The sequence below is a fragment of the Narcine bancroftii genome, chromosome 11, assembly GCF_036971445.1.
Source record: "Narcine bancroftii isolate sNarBan1 chromosome 11, sNarBan1.hap1, whole genome shotgun sequence".
In the NCBI taxonomy this organism is placed as follows: Eukaryota; Metazoa; Chordata; class Chondrichthyes; order Torpediniformes; family Narcinidae; genus Narcine; species Narcine bancroftii.
Genome location: NC_091479.1, coordinates 30,249,911 through 30,272,267, shown reverse-complemented (window position 1 = coordinate 30,272,267; position 22,357 = coordinate 30,249,911). Strand labels below are relative to the sequence as shown.

The window sequence follows — 22,357 nt, the reverse complement described above, 5'->3', positions numbered from 1 at the left end:
GTGACTACTTTCCCTTCCTGGCTCCCATGCAAGCTCGCTGTGGCTTCTTTTGTACTGACTGTCATTATGTTGTTGCAAAGTACTGTCCATCCATCTTTTCTCAAAATCTGGACTAATCCGTACCAACTCATGAAATATTGATGCTCTCCATTTATTGACTTTCTTGATTTGAGTTTCTTCCTGTCCAACATGGTTCGTCAGTGGATGGCACAATTGCAAATCTGTTGCGCTGCCAGTGATAGGGATGGGGTTCAAATCCTGCTCTCTCTGTGAGGAGTTTTTATGTTCTCCCTGTGTGTGTAGGTTTCCTCTGGGGTGGGGGAGGGGGTCCAGATTTTTCCCACTGTTCAAAAAGTATGGGGGGTTGAAGGTGAATTGGGAGGCACAGGTTTGTGGGCCTAAAGGGTCTGTTACTGTGCTGTAACTCATCTTAAAGTATCGCATTGACTCTGATATGACACTAATGTAAATCTTGGTAGCAATGGTGTGTATGATTCTGCTTTGTCTTGATCTCTGCGGCTATTGGCCTCGTCTCTCATATGGAACCCTATAACTTGGATGATTTGGAATTACCTAGTTGTGAGGAGTATATCTGAATGAATAGCTTCGCTAATTACTCACCATGTTCATGTTTAAAGTCCATCTATCCTTGTCTGCCCAGTCTGGACTGGAAAATTGCAAATGTTACTCCACTCCTTAAGAGGGAATAGAGGCAAAAGACTGTAAATTTTAGACCATGTCTTCACATAAAAAAAATAATTATCATGTAAATTTAACAAATAATTCTGAAAATGAGGCCATCGTAGTCCCTAATGCATATTTCCATGTCAATTTTTGCAACAATACTCTAGCCAAAGTACCTTTCTATAAAAATATTCTGATGCCTGCATAACTCTTTAAAGAGTATCTTTGGAAGCGAACATGGAATTGATTGAAAAATATATTGAATACAATGAAAAATATTCACTTCAACACAATTCACATCTACCATTCATGTCAAAGGAAGATCTTTCCATTTAATTAAATCAGCTTTAATTTTATCAATAGAGAAACATAGTTAAACTTACACAAATGTTGATAATCCACATCAACCATTACCCCTAAATATTTAATTTTCTTAGTCCATTTAGGCTGTGTAATCTGTTTACAAGTAGGATAATATTCCTCGTAATTGGTAACATGTTCCTCTTATCCCGATTAACCTTATAAACAGACATTTCTCCATATTGTACCAAACAGGTTTGCAGATGTCATAATGATTCTGAGGATTTGTTAAATATACTGGTACAAAGGAACCTTATATTCTCTTCATTTATTTTAATCCCACTTTATTTTATCATTTTGTCTTATAGCTTGGGCTAGCGGTTCTATCACCAATGGTGACAAAAGACAACCTTGCCTTGTGGAGCATGTTAAATTCAACGTATCTGAAATTTGTCCATTTGTCACCATCCTCGCCAAGGGATTTTTATACCAGGCTTTAACTCAACCAGGTAAAAAAGGTCCAAACTTAAATCTTCAAGTACTTTAAATAAAAAGTACCTTTCAACTCGATCAAAGGCTTTTTCTTCATCTAATGCCACTATCATTGATTGATTCAAACAATGTCTTGACACATTAATCAACGTCAACAGTCTAACAATATTTTCAGAAGAAAATCTATTCTTAATGAAACCTGCTTGATCAACATGTATTAAACGTGATAAATACTTTGCAAGTCTATTAGCTACTATCTTATAATCTACATTTAATAACGATATTGGTTGATATGAGGCAACGTTCAATGGGGCTCTTCCTTTTGTGCAATAACTAAGTCTAGCTCTAGAAAAGGATTCTGGAAATGCTTTTGCTCTTCTGTAGCTTGTTTAAGAACATCCGTCAAAACAGGAGACAAGACTTCATAAAATTCTTTATAAAACCCTCCTGTAAACCCATCTTCTCCAGGTGATATTCAATATCGCTTCTTCAATTTCTAACTCATTGAAAGGAATTTCCAATTCTGTCCTATCTTTATCGTCCAAAACTGATACGTCCAAACTACCTAAAAAAGACTCAACACGTTCCTCATCCTGACTTACATCAAAAGGATATAAATTCTGGTAAAATGAGTGAAATTCATCATTCATTTCCTGAGGTTTAAAAGTGATTCTTGTATTATTTTTTATCGCATTTATTGTCCTTGATGCCTGTTCAGTCTTTAATTGCCGAGCGAAAACCTTATGCACTCTTTCTCCGTACTCATAATAACGCTATTTGGATCATTGTATTAATTTTTCATATTTATATGTTTGCATTATATTATAACAGTTTCAACTGAATCAAATAAGTTTTTATCCACAGTCGAATTTCATTGGAATTCCCTTTCTAACATTGTTATTTCCTTCTCCAAATTTTGGCTCTCTGGCAAATGCTGCATCTAAATTTTTGTAGAATAATTGATTATCAGACATCTTAAATAAGCTTTTAAAGCATCCCACAAAACAAATTTACTTTGTACTGAATATGTATTAATTTGCACATAAGACTGAATATGGTCTTTGATTTAACTTAGAAACTTTGGTTGCTTCAATAACATCCTATGAAATCTTCACCGATAAAGGTCTCTACATTATGCAAACCAGAACATGTGCAGGAGCACAATCCTTTATCCAGAACCCTCGAGGGGGGGCGGGGGTCACTGTGTTCCGAATTTCAGATTTTTCTGGATTTCGCAAAGACAGATTTAAGCCCACCAAATTTGTGCTCCTGTATCCACCCCCACTCCCTTCTAGACGCGCTGCCATTTTCCCCCCACCCCTCACCCGCCTGATTCGCGCTGCATCTCTCTCCCCACTTGCTGGTGTTTGGAGCTTTCCGGATTTTAGATGTCCGGATAAATGATTGTGTACTTCTACTTAACAATGAAGAATGATCAGACAAAATCCTACTCTTATACTCTGTATGTATAAATCTACCCTGTAATTGTACTGACATTAAGCAAAAGTCAATTCTCGAAAAAGAATCATGTCTGGGTGAATAAAAAGAAAAGTATTTTTCTGTCAGTATTAACTTCCTCCAGATTTCCACCAAATTCAAATCTTTCATTGAGTCTAACATCCATTTAGCTATTTTGGTTCTTTGTACAGTTTTTGGAAATTTATCCAACTCTCAATTAAAATCCCCACCAACCAAAATATTTTCATTAGCTTGACCCAGATTCAAAAAAGTTACAGAAATAACATCTTCATCATCTTCATTGGGTGGATAAACATTCATCAAAGTCCATGCTTCAGCAAAAATTTTACAATTCACCAACAGCTCTCTACCCAATGTGGCAGAGAATGATTCCAACTGTAACGTTATCTTCGTATGAACCAAAGTTGCAACTCACCTCTAGCTTTTGAATTAAATGAAGATGCAAAAACATGTCCTACCCAATCTCTTTTCAATTTCTTTCTCAGACAAACGAGTTTCTTGCAAAAAAGCAACATCAACCTTCATTTTCTTTATATATGCCAATACTCTCTTCCTTTTAAGTGGATTATTAAGTCCTCTAACATTAAAGGTCAAAAAATTTAAATGAGCCATAACTTGATTTCCTCTTGAGATTGACACTTCACACAGCAATTACATATTTAAATAAACCCAACCCCCCCTTTCAAACAATAAGAAAACCCTGAAAAAGTGTAAAAACCTACAAGAACCGGACCCCCCTCTGTGGACCAGGTGTAGTTCATACCACAAGTGGCAGATGACTTTAGAAGTAGTAGAGTCAACCACCACCCCCCAACCGTAATTTAAAACCCATCAGTCATCCTAGTGATAACAACCACATTGAGCTTGAGCTTCATCTTCAACATCACTCACCAATTCTGATTCCCCATTCCCTTCCCAATCTTATCCCAGGACATTTTCCCCATCGATTCCTTCAAATCTGGGAAGGAATTCACAAATGCTAATGCACCATAAGGACTCTCAAAACATTGAGACTGATCTGGCCTGTAAATAACCTTAAATACCTTCGGATACCGAAAAGTAAACTTATATCCTTTCTTCCACAGCACTGCTTTGACCAGATTAAACTCTTTCCGTCAATTAATAATCTCTCAACTTAAATCAGCATAAAATAAAACCCTATTGCCTTAAACCATCGTAGGGCTTTGATCAAGGCGAGCTTTCTGAACTGCAAGCCACAATATCATTTCTCTATCCTGATATCACAAACATCTTAAAAGAACCGCTCTTAGCATTTGAACCGGAAAAGGTTTTCTCCTTTTCGACTTATGAGGCCGATCTAAAAATCACGACTCCAAACATCTCTGGAATCCATTTCCAAAAATAATTTTTCAGGATCTTCTGGCAGACCAACTATCTTAATATTATTACGACAACTTTGATTTTCCAACAAATGTCTCTTCTGGACATACCAGTGTGTAAACAAATCCTCAATTTGATCCATTATCTCCATATAATGGTCCACACGGTCCTTACAGAGAAATAAAAATGTTACCTATCCTCTTAAATTGATCTTGTCCAGTGTCCACTGCTGTTGAACTCTTATTAATATCAACTTGAATAGATGTAATTTCTTCACACATACCAGCCATTTTACTCTTCATACCAGCAAATTGATCATTTAAAGTTTCAAAACCTTAGGTCATAGAAGACATCATCTTTTCGTTTGGTTGGATCAGTTCTGTAGACATGAGGTTGACTTCCATCCCTGTTGCAGGGGCCTTGAAGTCTGGGGAAGGCATCTGTGGTGAAATGACAGTTTTCATTGGAGAAGGAGATGTTCTTAAATCCTTAGGCGTCCCTTCAGTGAGTACAACTGCAGCAAGTAGTCATTCTTGCTCTTCTTCTTCTCGAACTTCTAAGTTGTCCTCCTCCACCTCTTCTCTGCCACCTCATACCTGGCAGCCCAACTGCGGATCTGATCCAGAATTTCCTGAATGCAATAACTTTCACCCATGCTGAGAAGCTCAGTAGAACACAGGGGAGCATCTCCAGCTGCATACAGGCAGTTCCCTTCCCGCTAACTCGTGCTGGCATTCGGGCACCAACACCCCGCTCTCCTTAGTCAAGCCGGCTCGTGTCGGATTCCATACTCGCGCTCCTCCTGGACTGCAACCAGGCCAAAGATCTCAGCGCCATCTTGCGTCTGAGGATGCCAAAGTTTCTTCCAGCTTCTCCTGAGTTCCACGTTGAGGATTCGGATCTATCTCTAACTGCTCCTGAGGTTCCTTCTGGAAGGTCGGCCTTGCTTCTTCTGCACTTTTCACAGGTTGAAACCTAGGATTTTTTCTAAGTTGCTGGTAATGAAATGGTATTGTATGAACTGACCAGTACAGGCATGGGCTGGCCCCACCCTCCTGATGACATCCTCTCTGAGACTTATCCCTGGACTCCTCCCCTGTGACCCAAGCCAGAAAGATCGAGCCACCTCTTCCTTCCCTTCACTTCCTTGCTTGGACCCTGGCCTGCAGTCTTGTGTGTAATAAAGGCTATCGTTCCCCTTAGTCTTTGTCTCTGTGATTATTGGGCCAACTGGTCGTGCCCAACACTGCTTTTTTCCTTTCTTCATTTCCAGAATCCTACAGTAGTAAATTACTGTTCAAAACATTGATAAAGTCAAAAAAGTCACTACAGTTCGAGTATTGAACAGTTCAGTCAGGCAGAGGTGTCTTCTCACATCTTTTTCCGACGCCATCTTGCCACGACCCCCCCCTCCCCCACAACCTCCCCTCAGCTGACTCCTTGAACACCATCCAATCCACAGACTCTAGGCAGCCCTGCAGCTGTCTTCCGTCTGTGACCACCTTCTGGTTGTCCTGATCTAGTAAGTGTTGTGAGCAATTTTAGGCCCCATTTCTAAGAGAGGATGTGATGCCCAGAGGTGGTTTACAAGAATGATCCTGGGGATGAGAGGAATAAAGTTTGAGGAACATTTGATGGTTCTGGGCCTGGACTCGCCCGAGTTTAGAAGGATGAGGCAGGACCTCATTGAAATCTGATGAATAGTGAAAGAGTTGGATTGAGAGGATTTTGCCAATAGTGGGAGAGTTTAGGACCAGTGGGCACAACCTCAGAATAAAAGAATGTCGGCTTAAAACGGAGATGGAGAAACCTTTTCATCTGGAGCAGTGATTTTCAAACTCCTCCTCCACACCCCCACCCCCACCCCCCGGATCATATTCCACTTAATCTCTGTGCCAGAAGTTCTCTGTTAGTAAGGGATTACTTAAGGTGGAATGTGATTGGAAAGAAAAAGTTTGAAAATCTCTGTTTTAATTGTACCTCATTGACTTGTTCTGTGCGTGGTTTCATATCTCCAGAGGAAATGGGCAAATGACAATTTTTCTCAGGCAAAATATTTCCTTCACAATTGGGTCTACAGCAGACTTTCTCAGCCTTTTTTCCCATTCATACGCCACTTTAAGCAATCTCATACTCATTTTTCGAGACTCCAAGGAATAAAGTCCTAACCTGTTCAACCTTTCCCTGTCGATCAACTCCTGAAGACCTGGCAACGTCTTAGTAAATCTTCTCTGCACTCTTTCAATCTTACTAATACCCTTCCTGTAGCTAGGTGACCAGAACTGCACACAATACTCCAAATTTGGCCTCACCAACATCTTATATAACTTCCCAACTCCTATTTTTAATATGTTAATTAATGAAGGCCAAGATGACATAAGCTGTCTTTAGAACCCTGTTGTCCTGTGACACCACTTTCATGGAATTATGTAAGTGTGTTTTATCTCTTGCTGCCGATTTGTATAACTTCTCTGTTCAATTTCATAAGGTTGGCTTCTGGAGTATTTTATTGTGCCCCTTGATCTAGAGATTCTGGCAGAGCAAAGCAATTTTGTTTTCTTTTGTCAGGTCAAATTTTGTCACATTGATCCAAAAACAAGTATTTTCACCATTCCTTCATTTCAGATTCTCTGCAGCTGTCGTATTGTACCTCACAGTGACGACATCATGTTTGTCTTGTTTATCCTTTACCCCTCCATCCAGAGGATGTTGATCAATGAGTGGACTCCACTCATCCAGCACCACTGTCATTTCTGCTGCTCGGGCTTTTCATCCCACATATTCACTTTGTTATTTCCCCTCTTCTTTTTCTCAGCAAAGAGAATCAGGTTTTTTTGATCATATTTCTGAATCCCATTGAAAGGTTATCGACCTGAATGTTTCAACTCCGATTATTTTTGCAGAAGATGACCTGCTTAGTATTTCCAGCATTGAGTTTTTATTTTACTGCCTTGGTGTATTACTGAGTGCTTTGAATGGGAGAAGAAATATGGGTTGGGTTAAGTGGAGATGTTTCGATCATGGAGTGCGTTTAGAAAAATAAACGTAAAAGGGGAGGGTGCATGGAAATAGTTAAATCATCTTTTAAAATTGTTTTTTTAACTATGATTGTTTTCCGATGTACGTGCAGTGTTCAGAATTAAAAATTTATTTTTATGAACATGTCACAAAATTTGTCGTTTTGTGGCAACAATACAGGTGCAAATATTGTTGTAAATAACATTTTAAAAAAAGAAATCCATTTGTGCTAAATGAAGCATAGTGAGGGAGTGACTGTGGTTCCTTGTCCATTCAAAAATCTGATGGCAGAGGGGGAGAAGCTGTGTTTGTACCATTGGATGTTCGTCTTCAGGCTCCTGGACCTGTTTCCCTGGTGATAGCAGTGTGAAGAAGGCCTGGCCTGGGTGGCGAGGGTCCTTGAGGATAGAGGTTGTTTTCTTGATACTCCGCCTCTTGGAGAAATCCTTAATACATGGGCTAAGGATGAAAGGGGAAAAGTTTAGTGGAAACATGAGGGGGAACTTATCCACACAAGGTGGTGGGAGAGTGGAACAAGCTGCCAGCTGCATGAGGAAATATGAGCTCTATGTTAGCATTGAAGAGTTTGGACAAGTTGAGGGATACGAGGGTGTTGACAGGCTCTGGACTGGATGCTGGTCAGTGTGATGAGGCAGGATAAGAGTTCTTCAGTTGGCGCGTTAATCCATAAGACAGACAGCTGGGTTCTCACCCATTTAATGGAACGCGCATGGTGCAGCGGGCCGAGGAATGGCACGTTGATCTGTGGAGTCTCCTGCCGGAAAGCACGGGATACTCACGGGGCTTAATTTAAACCTGCTGGCAGCAAACTCTTAATGATGTCCCACCTTGTCCCGTGGAGCCTGGCACATATAACCATATGACAGTTTACAGCATGGAAACAGGCCATATCGGCCCTTTGAGTCTGTGCCAGTTCACATGAACAACTCCACTAGTTTTCCCCTCCAATACTCTGGCCATATCCCTCCAACCCCCTCATATCCATGTACACATCCAACCTTCTCTTAAATGACAGAAAGGACCCTGCCGCAACTATCTCTTCTGGAAGATCACTCCATTCTGCCACCACCACAGAAGCATCTTATAACATTTCTCCTAAAGTTTTGCCCCCTTACCCTTAACTCATACCTTCTTGTTCCAACCTCCCCCGCCCTCAGGGGAAAGAGTCTACTCATGTCTAGTCAATCTATTCCCTTCATAATTTTAAATACTTCGATCATAACTCCCTTCAACCATCGACGTTCAAATGAATAAAGTCGCAGTCTCCTTAATCTTTCTTTGTACTCTAGATGTTGTAAGTCAGGCAACATTTTTGTAAATCTTCTCTGCACCCTCTCCACCTTATCTATATCATTCCTATAATTTGGAAACCAGAGCTGAACACAATTCTCCAAACCTGGCCTCACCAATGCCTTAAACGTTAGTCTATGCTATGATTTATGAAGGCCAGCATGCCATACCCCTTCTTAACTACCCTGTCTACATGGGAATCCACCTTCAGTGAACTCTGTACCATAACTCCAAGATCCCTCTGTTCCTCTTCATTTCTCGACCCCCTCCCCTTAACTGCATAGGTCCTATTAAGATTATTTTTTCTGGAATGCAGCACCTCACACTTGTCAACATTAAATTCCATCTGCCATCTTTTCCAAACAAACCAAATCCTGTAATCCAAGAAAACCTTCCTCACCATCCACCACTCCCCCTATTTTCATATAGTCTGCATATTTGCTTACCCAGTTAACCACACCCTCATCCAAATCATGAATATAAATGATAAACAACAGGGGACCCAGCACCAATCCCTGAGGCACACCACTCGTCATAAGCTTCCATCCTGACAGACAGTTGTCCACCATGACTCTCTGCTGTCTATGTCCCAGCCACCTCTGAACCCATCTGACTATCTATTAATCCCTAGTGACTGAACCTTGCTAACTAACATTACATGTGGAACCTTATCAAAAGCCTTACTAAAATTCAAATAGATCTCGTCAACTGCCCTACCTTCATCCACTTTTCTTGTCACCTCTTCAAAAAATTCAACAAGATTCGTTAAAATGATTTTCCGTTCACAAACCCATGCTGGGTGCCACTGATCAATCCCTGTCTATCCAGATATTTGTATATACTATCTCTAAGAATACCCTCCATATCTTTCGCCACCACCAAAGTCAAACTTTCTGGCCAATAATTACTTGCCCTGCACCTTGTGCTTTTTTTAAACAGTGGAACTACATTTGCAACCCTTCAATCCTGCGTCACCACACCCTTCTCCAGTGATCTTTGAAAAATCACTGTCTGAGCCCCCGCTATTTTCTCCCTGACCTCCCTTAACGTCCTGAGAAAAATCCAATCAGGACCAGGAGACTTATCCACCTCCATTGACCCTGGAAGCTCCAAAACCCTCTCTTTACTAATCCCTATTCTTTCCATAACTAAGCTATTTACCTCATTTATCTCACTTAATCCAGTGTCTCTTTCCCTTGTGAATACAGAAGAGCAAAAAATTGTTCAATATCTCCCCCATCTCATGCAGCTCCTCACATACACATCGTCCACCGTTCCCATTTTCCAGTGGACCTACCCTATCTTTAACCTTCCTTTTACTGTTCACGTATATGTAAAAACCCCAAGGATTCACATTCACCTTATTTGCTATGGACACCTCATACCTTCTTTTTGCCTTTCTAATTTCCCTCTTGAGGTTCTTTCTGCAATCTAAGTAAGGATCATACATCTCATCAATCTTTTGTTTCTTATATTTAGCATGGGCCTCCCTTTTATCCTGAACCGTTCCTAATTTTTCTTGAAAACCACGGCTCCCTTGAACTTTTAGTCTTGCCTTTTGGCCGATCTGGAACATAAAGATTCTGTACTCTCAAAATCTCACCTTTTAAATACCCTCCGATTTTCCTCTTCATCATTTCCAGCTAAAAGATCAGCCCACACAACTCTCTGCAAATCCCTTTTCATTTCCTCAAATCTGGCCTTCCCCCACTCGAAGACCTTCAACTTCAGACCCAACCTATCCACTTCCATAATTAAGCTCAATCTAATGAACCCATGATCACTGGATCTGAAGTTCTCCCTAACGCTCACTCCACCACATGCTCATTCCCTAACCACATTTGGCATCTCCACATACTGCTGCAAAAAGCAGTCCTGAACACATTGAACTCTAAGCCATGCTGACCTCTCACTGACTGTGTTTCCCAATTGATGTTAGGACTTCACTTGCCTCCTTTCTGGACCAATCAACCTCGGGTATTGCTTAATCAGGCTGAAACCTAGATTTGCCTTGTGGCATAATGGCAGAGGACATGAAATTCTGGCATATAGTAGGTGCATTGGATGCTGCTACAGCATCTCAAGTAAGAGAATTTGTTGCCAATACCCTGGCAGAAAACCAGTACACCAGGTTCTGCCAATTTTTCCTCGATATGCTGGAATTGACAAGACATGAGTGCGGCTTGCGGCTTTTAAATATGGAGGGTCTGGGTGACAGGAATCCATCCGATTTAATGAATGAGATGTTCGCATTAACAGATGGTCATTCTAATTGTTTACTTTTTGAGACTCTATTCCTGACCAAACTCCCAGGTCATGTTGCAATACCAATCATTCACATGGATTTCCACCATCCCCATGACATAGCACAGGAGGCTGACAGGCTCCATCATACTCTAATGCAAGAGTCTGCTCACGTCCAGACTGTTTTTGCAGCAGATCCATCTCCCGTGTCCCATGAGCCTCCTATATCTGCAGTTCAGTCAAAGAAGGATGAGAGTGGTGTTTTTACCATGGCCATTGGGGTAAAAATGCCCATAAATGTGTCCCACCATTTACCTATTACAGCAAAAAGGCAGGAAACAAAAAAGCCGGCTACCATTAATTGCCTCGGCAGCTGGGACAAGTATGGGCCTATTGTATCGACAAGATGACGCTGGTAAGCACAAGTTTCTTGTAGGCACAAGTTTCTTGTAGACACAAGTGCTGAGGTCGGTTTGCTCCCGCCAACCTATTTTGAAATAAAAACCACAATAAATAACAACACCCGGCTCTTCAAACAGCAAATGGGACGACAATTCCCTGCTTTGGCACATGACGGGTCATGATTGGGATAGGAGATGTGACATTCCATTGGAATTGTGTATTGGCTTCCATTGCCCAGCCCATTATGGGTGCAGATTTTTTAAGGTCCCATGACTTGCCAGTAGACGTGGAGGAAATTGGTTCATGCTACCAGTTTTCAAATATACCCACTGGTATGTAGCAAATGGAGAGTTGCCCATCTAGGGGTGCAAACCCTGCACAAAGATGCCTATGGTGCTCTTCTCAATGAATTTACTTGTATTTTCTCACCTAATTTCAATACCTCCTAAACAGCCCAGGATGTGTCCCATTACATAGACACTTCAAGCCAGCTGAATTACACCAGGGCTCTTTGTCTTCCACTTGATAAACTGCTCAGGCAAGGGCAGGGTTTAGTGCAATGGAGGAATTAGGTATCATTCAGCACTCCAACAGACCTTGGGCATCACAGTTACACATGGCACCCAAGAAAACAGGTGGATGAAGACTCTGTGGCGATTACCGTAGGCCAGGGGTGTCAAACTCAAATTCGCAGAGGGCCAAAATTAAAAACTTTTACTAAGTCGTGGGCCAAACTAAATATTTATTGAAAATTTTCAACAACATCTGCATGTTTTCTCTTCTTTCAGCATATGTAATGTTAAACTTTTTCATATTAAAATAAATGTTTAATAATATTTTTGGTTAAACTCTTTCCAGAAGAAGCATTAACAAATGGGAAATAAAATATAAAATAAAGTTTGCTGTAAAACCAGACTTCTTTTCATCTCCTCCACCTTCTGGAGCTTTTGCTTCTCGTTCAGATCCTTATACATGTCCTGGTGTTTTGTTTCATAGTGTCGCCGTATGTTATATTCTTTAACTACAGACACGTTGGCTCCACACACAAGACAAACAGGTTTGTCTTTTAAAATGATGAACATATAGTTTGCCTCCCACCTGTCTTGAAAGGTCCTGTTTTCTGTCTTTCTTTTGGCCATTTTTCATAAGAGGTTTATTACATGTGAGTTAGGCGACAGATCGCAGATCCTAATGAAAGTAAACAGAGGAGGTAGGGGCGATTAACGGGCTGATGGGCCGGCGCCAACGCATTTGCAAAGCATTCTGGGATTTGTAGTATTAGCTGTGCATGCGCTATATTGGCGTGGCGACCAGTGGGCCAGCTCTAATACATATTTGATATGATCTTGCGAGCCAAATATAATTATATCACGGGCCAAATTTGGCCTGCGGGCCTGAGTTTGATATGTGTGCCGTGGGCTCAATAACTACATCCGACAGATACCCTCTCCCTCATATTCAAGATTTTGCTGCCCAACCGCACAATTTCTGTGCTTTCTCCAAGGTTGATCTTGTCATGAGACACCATAAGATCCCAGTCCATAAGGATGACATTCTTAAAATGGTGATTATTACCCCTTCTGGGCTTTTTGAATTTCTTAGGATGCCACTTGGGTTGAAGAATGATGTTCAAACCTGCCAGCGGGTTATAGACACCTTGGGCAGAGATTTAGAGTTCCCTTAGATCTACTTGGATAACATCTGGTAAAAACAACCTCGTCACGAATATTCTGTCCAGACCGACTATATATCATATTCAGGGTGACATTGATATTCCTGAATTAGCCAGTGTCCAGGCAATGGACCCCGATGTTCAGGAATACAGTACGGCCATTACTAACCTGGACATACAGCAGGGGGCAACACAGCTGGGTGGCCAACCTTACTTTGTGACATGTCTTTGGGCTACACTCGACCAGTGATTCCACCATCTTTGAGTCAACGTCTTTTTGACCAGATACACAGCTTGTCTCATCCATGCATCAGAACATCTTTCAAGCTCATGTCAAATAAATATGTATGGCATGGTCTGCAAAAAGGCGTCGCACAATGGGTCTGCACATGTACCTCCTGCAAGACTGCTAAAATTTTGTGGCACACTAAGGCACCTCTTCAATGTTTCCCAGTGGTACGCAGGGGGTTGGAACACGTGCATGTGGACCTGCTCGAACCATTGCCAGTATCTCAAAACATGAGATACATTCTAACAGTCGCAGAATGTTTCACGCGCTGGCCAGAGGCCATCTCGTTTCCATCCAGTGACACTGAGACAAGGGCCAGAACATTCATCATCAATTGGATGGCTAGATTTGTTTTCCGGCCCACATTACTTCAATCCAACGGCCTTGTGGAACATTTCCACTGGCAACTGAAGGCGCTCCTCAATTAGGTCAATGAGTTACCATGGGTTCTATTGGGAGTGCGCATGGCTTCAAAGGAAGATATGTCTGCATTGTCCGCAGAGATGGTGTATGGTACTGTCCTTACAGTTTCATGGGACATTCATTTCACACCAACTCTGATCTGAACGTCCTTCAGCAGCTTTGACATGGTGTCATGATCAGCAAACCTTTTCCTACCTAATGACATGGATCCCCTAAAGAGAATGTTCCCCCACCACACCTGGATGCTGATTTTTTGTGCACAGACAGGTCCCAGGAGTCCCGTTACAACGACCGTATGAGGGCCATTTCCGCGTGGTGAAGAAGGATGAGGTTATGTATACTTTGTACATTGGGGGACATTCACAGCTGTTTAGTGTGGACAGACTCAAGCCTGCCCATGTGGATCCCGCTTCACCCATTCAGTACCCCCAACCCAGACGGTGAGGGGGTCCACCTAAGCTGCATGCAGCTGCTGCTTTAGTTTCTGGTGACAGTTCGGGGTGGTGGGTGTTGGTGTAGCAGCTGTCTAGTGGGCCGAGTGGGCACGGTTCTTTGCCGGGTGCGCAAAATCATAAGACAGAGAGCTGGGTACTCATCCATTTAATTGACCACCCTCGCGTGGTGTTGCGTGCCGAGGAATGGCACGCTGATCTGTGGATTCTGCTGCGGGAAGGCGTGGGACACTGACAGGGCTTAATTTAAACCTGTGGTCCCGTGGATTGGCAGGAAACTCAGAATGATGTCCCACCTTCTCCCATGGAGCCCGGGACATGCAGTAAATGAAAGAAGCCTGTAAAGTCTGAATAAAGCAGTCCTGTGTTGACTAACCTGGTGTCTGTGTGTGGCTTTAATAGCTCTATCGAAGTAGCCACTACATATTTAAATATTTGGGGTGATTATCCCACTTACAGGATACTTTTCACAGCCATTTCACAGCCTGTGGGAAGAAGCTATTCCCCAGCCTGTCAGTCCTGATTTTGCTGATGGACGTGGTTAAAGATGCTGTGCACTGGATGGAAATGGTTTCTTTACAATTCCTTGAGTCCTATTTGAAAAACACTCCCAGTAAATGTCATCTACAGAAGAAAGGGAGACCAAAGTGATCCTCACAACTCTTTGTATCATTCCTGTCTGATGCTTTACAGCTACTAGACCATCCAATAATGCAGCCAGACAGGAAACTCAATTGCGCCTGTGTAAAATCTCAGGATGAGAGCCGTTGTCCTTGACCGCCTCAGCCTCCTTGCGAAGTGTAGGCGCTTCTGACCAATAATGAGGTGTGATTGTTTTGTGTATTAATACGTGTCCACCATCAGCCACCTCCCCACCATGACTACCAGCCCCACCATGACTACCAGCCCCCCCCCCCCCACATCACCATCGGGCATACAAAACTCAAAACGGTCACCCAGTTTCCCTATCTCAGCTGCACCATTTCATCGGATGCAAGGATCGACAACGAGATAGACAACAGACTCGCCAAGACAAATAGCACCTTTGGAAGACTACACAGAAGAGTCTGGAAAAACAAACAACTGGCAAACCTCACAAAGATTAGCGTATACAGAGCCGTTGTCATACCCACATTCCTGTTCGGCTCCAAATCATGGGCATCAAATACGGCTCCTAGAACGCTTCCACCAGCGTTATCTCCGCTCCATCCCAGAGATCATAAATTCAAAAGGATTGGTGAAATATTTCCTCTGTATTGTTAACACTAAAGTCCCTATATTTTTCAAGGCATTCGGATGTAACTGAGAAACATTACATTTTAAACACATGGTACGTCAGGATCAGAAGGATTGGAGCATTCTTGTTCAAGTGACACAACTTTAAAAAATAACATCTAACTTTATGAAGAATGTGATGCTACAACAGGAACAACGGATGGAATCAGACACATTCTATGAGCATTGGGAAGCAAAAAAAAATGGATTGGTTTTCCATCCCTACCTAAGCGACACAATGACCCCGACAGGTCCTCCCCGACCTGCGACCGTAGTGGAGTCCAAAGGATCATTCAGACCCCACAATGGACGCAAGATGGAGTTTTGCCCCCGTTCGAGGAGCCCTGAAGTCTTAGAGCCTATTTTTAAAATCAAATGATTTGACAAACGAGAACAGAGACACAGGACACGTAAGACCCAAAATGTGCGGATTGACTTTGTGACTCAGTTTCTCAGGGTCCTTCGGCTGGGGGGCAGCCATCTTAATTTCAGTGCGCATGCGCGACTTTTCAAGTTCACCAGATTTTGGTGCTCAAAAGGTGAATAATACCACTCGGAAAGGTTTTTGTTGGTTTTCAGAGAGAGGTGTGTTGTTCAAGGAAACACTAGTGTTTTTGTGACTCAAAGTACCAGCATCTGAAGTCCGCTATCTCTTCAGAAAAGCTCTGATAGCTTTAGCATGGAGCAAAGCTGAACCAGGACTTTGCAGCTATTTAAGGGAGTGTGTGGGCAGGGTTTGTTCTAGACCAACAATCTCACCAAATGACTCTGCTTGAAATCAAGATTCAAACCATTTTGAGGAATACAACAGGAATTGTTCAACAAGAGCCTGGTGTTCCCTGAGGAGTTTTCTTTCAAGAGTGGAAATGATTTTTTTTAAAAGCCCGTTAATCTTCCTGATACAGATCTTTGTATTTAACTTTCAGGTTGCTATCTGTTGTTAACTTGGAGGCCTTTAATGGAATCTTTGGTTTAACCAAGCAGTTCTCTTGCAATTTTCCAGCTGTAGGATGCGGTGCAGTTGCTTGCAAGTTTAGCAAGTGGGATGATGATGTGAAACTGCAAGTCACAGTGTCATTTTTGTGTTTGAAAAAGCAAATGTGAAAATATTAACTTTAGTCTTCTTGGTTTGCTTAAGTTTACAGAGGAGACATTGGGTCAAGCTGAGAAGACAGAGTTGGATGCCCTTTTAGCGAATTGGCTGGGCAAAGCAGAAAGCACAAAACGAGGGGCTGAAAAAATAATGAAGGAGACTGAAGTGCCGTTGAACCAAACCCAGGTAAAGAATTTAATTTTGTGCTGTGTACTTAAGAGATCAAACGATTTGGGCTTTTAGTGGTGACCTATTTAAATGAACAAAATCTGATTAGGATTAAAGTTTATGGAATGTTTGGAAGGTGCCACAAAAAATGGAGATATAAATTAGATGTTGTAATTAAGATAAATGAACAATACAATGAGCCTGGTGTCACAGTATCTGCCTCCCTCTACCATACATCACCATTAAACGTTCTCCCCAATATGAACCTGATGTCAAAGTATCTGATACAGTTAATCATACATCACTGTTAAACCTTCTCACGAACGTGAATCCTGTCTCATAGTTTATGCTTCAGTCTATAGTCCATCAACGTTAAACTTTCTTCCCCCTGTGAACCTGGTGTAATACTACATGCCTCAGTCTACCGTCCATCACCGCTAAACATTCTCCCCACTGTAAACCTGGTGTCACAGTATCTACCTCAGTCTCCCATACATCACCCTTAAATCTCCTCCCTACTGTGAACCCACCGTCAATGTATCTGCAATAGTGTAATGGGCAACATTTTTAAAAATTCTTCCCATTGTAAACCCGGAGTCACAGTATCTGCTCAGTCTACCGAACATCACCGTTAAACCTTCTCCCCACTGTGAACCCAGTATCTGTCACAGCTTATTGTAAATCACTGTTAAACCTTCTCTCTCGTGTGAACTCGGTGTCACAGTATCTGACAAAGTCTAACGTACATTACTGTTAAACATTCTCCCCACTGTTTACCATATGTGACACTATCTGCCTCAGTCAACTGTACATCACCGTTAAACCTTCTCCTCACTGTGAACTTGGTGTCACAGTATCTGACACAGTTCATCACTGTTAAACCTTGTCCCCACTGTGAACCTGGTGTAACAGTATCTGACACAGTTCATCACTGTTAAACCTTCTCCCCACTGTGGTCTACCGTCACATCAAAAATAAAATTCTTCCCTCAATGAACCCAGTGTCACTGAATCTGCTGCAGTTTTCCTTACACAACTATTAAACCTTCTCCACTCTATGAACCTGGTGTCACAGTATCTATCTCAGTCAATCATACATCACTTTTAAACCTTCTCCCCACTGTGAACCCAGTGTAACAGTATCTTCCTCAGTCTGCTGTACATCACCGTAAACCTTCTCACTACTGTGAGCCCGGGTCAGAGTACTTGCCTCAGTCAACCATACATCACCGTTAAACATTCTCACTTCTGTGAACCTGGTGTCTCAGTATCTGCCACAGTTTATCTTACATCACTCTTAAACCTTATCTCCACTGGAAACCTGTTGTCAGAGTTTCTGCCACCGTTTATCGAACATCACTGTTAAACCTTCTCACTACCGTGAACCCTGTGTCATAGTATCAGTATCAATCTACCGAAAATCACCGTTAAACCTTCTCCCTAATGTGAACCCACTGTCACAGGATCTGCCTAAGTCTACCGTACATTAATGCAAACCTTCTCCCTACTGTGAACACGGTGTCGCTGTATCTTCCCCAGTTTAACATACATCACTTTTAAACCTTCTCCCCATTGTGAACCCAGTGTTTCAGTATCAGTCTCAGTCTCCCATGTATCACCATTAAACCTTCTCCGCACTGTGAAACTGATGTCACAGTATATGCCAGAGTTTTTTGGACGTCACTATTAAACCCTCTCCCCACTGTGAACCCAATGTAACTGTATCTGCCTCAGTCTCCCGTATATCACTTTTAAACTTAGTCCCCACTGTGATCCTGGTGTCACAGTGTATGCTAAAGTTTTATGCCCATCACTGTTTAACCTTCTCACTGCTCTGAACCCAGTGTCACAGTTTCTGTCCCAGTCTACCGTACATCACCATTAAACATCTCCACACTGTGAATGTAGTGTCAATGTATGTGCAACAGTGTGACGTGAATCACCGTTAAACTTCCTCCCCACTGTGAACCTGTTGTCACAGTATCTGCCACAGTTTATTGTACATCACTGTTAATCCTTCTCCCGACTGTGAACCCAGTGCCACAGTATCTGTCTCAATCCACCACACATCTGAGTTAAACCTTCTATCCACTGTGAACCTAGTGTTATAGTCTCTGCCACAGTTTATTGTACATCACTGTTATACCTTCTCAATAGTCTGAACTCGGTGTCACAGTATCTTCCAAGTTCTACCAAACTTACCATAAACATTCTCCCCAATGTGAACCTGGTGTCAATGTACATGACACAATTTATCGTACATTACTGTTAAACATTATCCCCACTGTAAACTTGGTGTCACAGTATCTGTCTCAGTCTACCATACATCACCATATTACCTTCTCCCCACTATGAACCTGGGTCACAGTATCTTCCTCTGTCTTTAGTACATCACCATTAAACATTTCCCAACTGTGAAACTTGTGTCACTTTATCTGCCACAGTTTTTTTTTACATCACCATTAAATCTTCTTCCAACGGTGAACATAGTGTCTCAGTATATGCCAGAGCTTATCGTAAATCTCTGTTCAACCTTCTCACTCCTGTGAACTCGGTCTCACAGTTTCTGCCAAAGTCTACCGTACAGCACCCTTAAATATTCTCCCCACTGTGAACCTGGGATCACAGTATCTGCCTCAATATACTGTACATCACTGGTAAACCTTATCCTCACTGTTAACCTGGTATCAAAGTATTTGACACAGTTTATCGTACATTACTGTTAGATTTTCTCACTGCTGTGCACCCAGTGTAACAGTGTCTGTCTCAGTCAACCATACATGATCATTAAAGCTTCTCCCCCTATGAACCTGGTGTCACTGTATCTGACTGAGTTAAACCTTCTCACTGCTTTGAATCCAGTGTTACAGTATCTGCCTCAGTCTACCTTACATCACCGTAAACCTTCTCACTATTGTGAACTCGGTGTCACAATATCTGCCAAAGTCTTCCGTACATCACATTAAATATTCTCCCCAATGTGAACCATTTGTCACTGTTTCTGCCATAGTTTATCCTACATCACCGTTAAACCTTCTTCCTACAGTGAACCTGGTGTCACAATATCTGCCACAGCTTATCTTAAATATCTGTTCAACCTTCTCACTCCTGTTAACTCAGTCTCACAGTATCTGCCAAAGTCCACTGTACATCACCATTAAAAATTATCCCCACTGTCAACCTGGGGTCACACCATCTGCCTCAATCTACTGTATATCACTGTTAAACCTTATCCTCATTGTTAACCTGGTATCAGAGTATCTGACACAGTTTATCATACATTACTGTTAGATTTTCTCACTCTGTGCCCCCAGTGTAACAGTGTCTGTCTCAGTCGACCGTACATGATCATTAAAGCTTCTCCCCCTGTGAACCTAGTGTCACAGTATCTGACTCTGTCTTCCATACAACACTGTTAAACCTTATCCCAACTGTACACTTGGTGTTATGGTATCTTCCTCAATTTACCATACATCACCTTTAAACCTCCTCCCCACTGTGAACACAGTGTCACAGTATCTGCCTCAGTCTACTGTACATGACCATTAAACTTTCTCCTCACTGTGAACCTGCTGTCACATTATCTGACACAGTTTATCGTACATTACTTTTAAACCTTCTCACTGCTGTTAACCCAATGTCACAGTGTTTGTGAAAATTTATCGTACATCTCCGTGAAACATTCTCCCCACTGTGAAACTGGGGTCAGGTTACCTGCCTCAGTCTGCCAGGTACAGCACCAATTGCTCTCAGCCAAAGGTGCTGTAGTTGAGTTTGGGTGACCAGAGGTTACTGCTCAAGAAGGCCAGGGGCTGCCATTCCCCTTCAATGAATTGCTCCAGTGCACCCCCTACTGCTGTGCTGGATGCATCTACTGTGAGAGTGGTGGGTGTCTCTGGCCTGGCGTGTACCACAAGGATTGTGTTGGCCAGTGTGTCCTTGGCCCTCTGGAACACCTCCAAATCCTCATTGTCCCAGGTAATGTCTTGACCTTTCTTCGCATGATGTGGGCCACTACCAGTATGGATTGGTTATAAAAACTAATTGTACCGGTGAATTCCTGCAGCCCCTTCATTATGGGGGGTTTGGGGAAGCACTGAACAGCCTCTACCTTTTCAAGCAGGGGTTTAGTTCCGTGCCTGTTGATTTGATACCCCAGGAAGTCGAACGTTTCCAACCTGAACTGGCACTAAGTAAGGTTTATAGTGTCCAAATTGCTGCAGTCGAGTGCACAGACGCCTTAGATCACACATGTCAAACTCAGGCCCGCGGGCCAAATTTGGCCCGTGATATAATTATATTTGGCCCGCAAGATCATATCAAATATGTATTAGAGCTGGCCCGCTGGCCGCCGTGCCAGTATAGCGCATGCACAGCTAATACTACAAATCCCAGAATGCTTTGCAAATGCATTGGCACTGACCCGTCAGCCCGCTAATCGTCCCCACCTCCTCTCTTTACTTTCATTAGGATCTGCGACCTGTCGCCAAACTCACATGTAATAAACCCCTTACGAAAAATGGCCAAATGAAAGACAGAAAACAGGACCTTTCAAGACAGGTGGAAGGCAAACTCTGACCCCACAGTTTGATGAATTTGTATCTTTTTCCTATATCTGACATGATCATCTCTAATCTATTCATTTTTTCTTCTGTACTTTTAATTCTTCTTTTTATTTCATTAAATTCTTGTAATTGCCATTCTTTTACTGATTCCATATATTCTTTATAAAAATATATCCATTGTCTTGCCCTTCCCTTCTTCTTCCATTTCTCTGTGTTCTTCTACTTCTTCTTCCTCTGGGTTGCTCATCTGTTGTTTCCTCGATTTATTTTTACTCTCTTCTTTCTTGTTCTCGTTGTTTTCTATGTTCTCTTCTTGATGTTGTGCTGTGGCTGTCATTCTCAGCTGTGGAGATCGACTCCTCAGCTGATCCCCCCTCCCGTCAGTGTTTTTTTTTTGTCTTGCGCATCGCGCATGTGCGAGGAGTCGCGCCAGCGCAGTTGTGCACTTTTGCTTGGCTCCGCGAGCCATTTTTGTAGTCCCGAGCTCGGGACTTTGACTGACCTGAGGTAGCGGGCTTCTCTCTCCACAGCGGGCTTCCTCGGACAGGTAAGGCCTTCACCTTCTTCTTCTGATGTCTTTTCTTCTTCTCTTCTTCCCGTTGCTTTCGACTTTTCTTTCTTCGCTGCCATTTTCTTCCCACCTTTACTTTCACTTTATTTTAATTTTTGTGTTTGTGCCTTTGTGTTTTCTGTGTTTTTTTTAAACTTTTCCAGAAAGGGCTGGAGTTCCCCGACTGGCCACTACTCCATCACGTGACTCCTCCATGTGACACAGTTTATCGAACATTACTGTTGAACATTCTCCCTAATGTGAACCTGGCGTCACAGTATCTGCTACAGTTTATTGTACATCATGTTAAACATTCTCCCTACTGTGAACCTCGTGTCACAGTATCTTACACAGTTTGTCATACATTACTGTTAAACATTCTCCCCTCTATGAACCTGGTGTCACAGTATCTGACACAGTTTATCGTACATTACTGTTAAACATTCTCCCCACTGTGAACCTGGTGTCACAGTGTCTGACACAGTTTATCGTACATTACTGTTAAACCTTCACCCCACTGTGAACCTGGTGTCACAGTATCTGACACAGTTTATTGTACATCATGTTAAACATTCTCCCTACTGTGAACCTGGTGTCACA

The 22,357-nt window shown here is 42.3% G+C and overlaps 1 protein-coding gene and 1 long non-coding RNA gene across 3 annotated transcripts in view; one reads left to right on the top strand and one right to left on the bottom strand.

Annotated features, from left to right (window-relative positions):
- LOC138745707 (endophilin-B1-like) overlaps nt 1-22,357 on the top strand; it is a 64,426-nt gene that overhangs the window by 8,220 nt on the left and 33,849 nt on the right. Inside the window, exons 1-2 of one of the 2 annotated variants that reach the window (XR_011346432.1) lie at nt 1,377-1,493; nt 16,521-16,661. The gene's annotated coding sequence lies outside the window, so the exon portion shown is untranslated. Of the gene's footprint in view, nt 1-1,376; nt 1,494-16,520; nt 16,662-22,357 lie in introns of those variants that run through there. The other variant, XR_011346431.1, reaches the window with a different exon arrangement.
- The window catches only part of LOC138745708 (uncharacterized), a 72,986-nt gene that overhangs the window by 49,751 nt on the left and 878 nt on the right, over nt 1-22,357 (bottom strand). The window lies entirely within an intron of this gene.